Below are 3916 nucleotides of genomic sequence, written 5' to 3' on the forward strand. Positions count from 1 at the left end.
TGTGACCCTGGGTGGAATGCTAACACTTCCCCCAAAATACCCGGATGCCAGATTTCCCTGCACCCAGGGCAGAGGGCCTCGACCAGTTCTGAAATGAGAGGACCTGAGTTGATGCTTCTTTAAGAAGGGAGTCAAGAAAAGAGAACATGGTTCCTCAATAGGTTCACGTGACCCAGCAATTCCACTCCTGGGTGTAGACCCAAAACAGGTGTTTAAAATGACTGTTTAATCAAAAACATGTACACAACTATTCATAGCAGCATCATTCACAACAGCCAAAATGTGGAAACATCCCAAACTTCCAACAACAGAAGAATGGAGAAACGAAATGCAGTCTAGCCACGCAATGGCATATTACTCAACCATAAAAAGGAATGAAGCCCTGACACACCACGACATGCATGAACCTGGACAACATCATATTAAGCAAAAGAATCCAGTCACAGAGGGCCACACGTGTATGAAATGTCAAGACTAGTAAATCCATGGAGACAGAAGGTAGGTCAGTAGCTCCCAGAGGCTGGGGAGGAGAGGAAGGGGAGTGACTGCTAGTAATGACTATGAGGTCTCCTTCTGGGGTCATGAAAATGTTCTGGAATTAGATCGTGGGGGATGTTGGCACAACATTGCGAGTGCACTAAATGTCACTGATCGGTACCCTTTAGAATGGTTAATAGGGTAGCTTTTACGTTTATGCCTGTTTTACCACAATAAAACCACTTTTTTTCCAAGGGAAAGAGAAATAAAAAAGGGCATGGCTGGCCCTACCAACCACCACCCAGATCTGCCCGGCCCTCCCTGTTCCAGAACAAAGCGTGTTCCATGTGAGGGGCCCCAGACCCCCGCGCCATGAAGGCCTGAGAGTCTATTCAGCTCAAGGAACTGAAGATGAAATGAAGCGATGCCTGTGTTGTACTTTCCTTTCTTGACAAGCCATCAGCCCCTTTGAGTGATGCTGGGTTTGCACATCTGGGACTGATCAAAAACCAGTGAGTTTGCAAAAGAAAAAAGGAGAAAAAGCCTCGTAGGTTGGGAGCAAGCAGACTCAGAGGCACCTCCCATGCATAGTAAATTACACTGGTGACAGAGGAATGTTCCAGCTCCCGCAAGGCCAAAGGGGTCAGCGCTGGGGGTCCTGCCTCTGAAAGCCAGTTTTCACATGCAACTGAGTAAAGGCAACTGAGTCCAGGCCGGACAGCCCGCGGGGGGCGTTTGAGGGAGGGGTGAAATGCGGGAGCCTCGAGCTCGTGTCTGCCAGGACTCCATTCCCGCCCCCAGCCAGCCAGCTCTTCTCTCGCATCTAGAAACAGGATCCTGGGAGCCAGTATTGACCTGGGTCCTGGGGCAGGGCTCTCTGCACTGAGAGCAGTACCTGTTGGCAGAGTGGAGCCCAAGCCCCCATGTAGTGCATCCCCTCTCCAGACCCACCCCTAACCCAGGCAGGGACCTCGATCCCAGTGGCAGGAGAAGCCTTGACAAGCAGCAGGCTCTGCTGGGACAGTCCAGTGGCTCACCACTGGATGAGCACGTTCTTCCAGAATCTGGGGCAGGACCCAGCCAGGATGGCAGCTCTCCCCTGCCCTGGCTGTGTCATGCTGGGTACATGCCTCAATCACTCCAAGCCCCAAATTTCCTCCTGGTCAAGAGGAGGACAGGCCAGTGCCCACCTCATAAAAATGTCAGTGAGATCATTCATGTAAAACCCTGGGCACGGCTGGCCCATAGTGCTGGGTAAATGTCAGGCTGCTATGATTATAAATGTTATTATTACTGTTCCAACTCCTACATCTTAAGAGACTCTGTAAAAATCAAAATGATCCTCTTCATTATCCTCCCGGGATGCACTGTCAGGGACTTGAGGCGTGGGATCAACTTGGCTGACAGCAGTTTTACCTGGAGCCCCTCCCAGACAAAACAACACCTCAGACAAAACAACACCTTGTGTGACCGTCCGGTCCAGAGGTGGAGGTGGGGGTTGAGCAGAGAATTATCTTAAAGGAGGCAGGACCCAGTGGTTAAGTGGGGTCTGCAGCTCTAGACAGACTTGGGGGTGACAGCAAGGCACACCTGCTAGGGGACCTTGGCATGAACTTCACCCCTTTGAGCCTTGGTTTTCTCATCTGTGAAATGGGCATTAAGAGGCCTGCTGCCCAGGTGTGTTGCAGGGATGACAATGCAGGTAAAGTGCAGGGCCTCATACCTGTTACACTAGCAGTACAGCCCCCACACCTTCTGCTCCTCCCATGTGAAAATAGATGAGAGGCAGAAGCAGAAAGGCAGGGACACAGAACACAAAGAGCCCTCTCAGTCTATCTGGGGACAGGGACCTGCCCCTCGTCTTTTCCTGCAGCACCTGTCAGGCTTCACACCCTAGATGCCCTGGCCCAGCTGGGAAAGGCGGCTCACCCTATTCTGCCAGAATAAGGGGCTCAGATGCTCAAGGTAAAAACTCACAAACCCATTCTGTATTGCAAGGCAAGCTGGGTATTTGCACAGCCCCCACCCGCCCCCAGTTGCTTCTCTCGACCACAGCAACTGCTCACCTTTTGGCTCAAAGATGCTCAATTCAAGTTAGACTTCAATGAGCAGGCGTCGGCTAAGCCCTTTCTGGCCTGTCCACCAGCCTAGCACTTGGCAAGGGAGGCTCTGGGGATGCCCACATGAGGGGCTGGCCCTGGTTCTGTCCACCTAGGGCAGCCCATCTCCCCGGGACTGCAGAACCGAGCCCCCAGCTCTCAGCAGAATCCTGCCCACACAAGGAGTTTATGCAGATGCCCACTCCAGCTGAAGGTCCCCAGGAACGCTGACATGCCCCAGGCCTGGGGTCATCCCCGGCCATCGGGAGCTTTGGGGGCAGAGAGAGCTGGGTTTCAGCCCTGGCTCTGCCTGGACAACTCACTCGGCCTCTCTAACCCCGTGTCTTCATCTGAAACATGAGAGGAGGAAGGCTACCTACAGGTTTGTCGCAATTGAAACAACATAAAGGGGCGCGGTCCTGTAAACTGTGCAGCAAAATGCACACACCGTTAGTATCAGCCCCGCGTCCCCACGTGTATAGACACATTCAACCTCCTGCCACCTCCACGATCAGCTTCCCATTGACGGACACGGCGCACAACAAATGCTGGCTAACGGCACCGGACGGCAAGGGCACCCAGCCTCCCGGAGCACGAGCGGCAGCCAGACTGGCTTTGAGTCCCGGCTCCCTCCCTCCCTGGCTGTGGCCTCGGGCCACGGACTTGCCCTCGACTAGCCTCAGTGTCTCCAGCTGTGAAACGGCGAGCCGCTGAGCCCGGTGCTGGGATGCCTGTACGCCGTTCAGTGCGTGCACACGGTAAGCCCTAAGAGCTGGCATCTGCCCTGGATACTTCAACTCGGAGATGAGGGGAACGGATCAAAGCTTGGAGCGAGGAAAGGACTCGAAGCCACACTTACCGCCCTGGGCTCCAATCACCGGCTCGTCGGCTTCTCCCGCGTTGTGCAGCGGCGGCGGCGGCGGCGGCGGCGGCGCGGGCACAGCGGGACAGGCCGGTCGCAGGACACGGGACTCGCCGGCAGCCGGAGGAAGCTGTGTTTGCGGGGACCCAGAGCGCGGCTTCTTGTACGCTGCCCCTTCGCCCGGAGGCCCCGCCCCCCCGGGGCCGGCGGAGCTGATAGGGCCGCACCCCGCCCCTCAGGCCCCGCCCCAGCCCGCCCCGCCCCGCGAGCCCCGCGAGCCCCACCGCGTCCAGGACCACCCGCACCCTAAGAGCTGGGCTTGAGAAGAGCACGCGCTCCGTTTCCTCATCGTGACCATAAAAGTATCGGTTCCATTGAGCGCTTACTAGGGGCCCGGCGCGGTGCCAAGCACTTTCCACTAGAGGTTTGCAAATTTACCAAAATGCCTTCTCTGCTGGAAAAAGGGAATAGGGAGGTG

At 55.7% G+C, this 3916-nt stretch overlaps 1 protein-coding gene across 1 annotated transcript in view; it reads right to left on the bottom strand.

Moving 5' to 3' along the window:
• CRISPLD2 (cysteine rich secretory protein LCCL domain containing 2) overlaps window positions 1-3590 on the bottom strand; it is a 64218-nt gene extending 60628 nt beyond the window's left edge. Inside the window, exon 1 of the mRNA XM_059667173.1 lies at window positions 3436-3590. The gene's annotated coding sequence lies outside the window, so the exon portion shown is untranslated. The remainder of the gene's footprint in view (window positions 1-3435) is intronic.
• Between the last annotated feature and the right edge of the window lie 326 nt (window positions 3591-3916).

This window comes from Myotis daubentonii, chromosome 15 (assembly GCF_963259705.1).
Source record: "Myotis daubentonii chromosome 15, mMyoDau2.1, whole genome shotgun sequence".
In the NCBI taxonomy this organism is placed as follows: Eukaryota; Metazoa; Chordata; class Mammalia; order Chiroptera; family Vespertilionidae; genus Myotis; species Myotis daubentonii.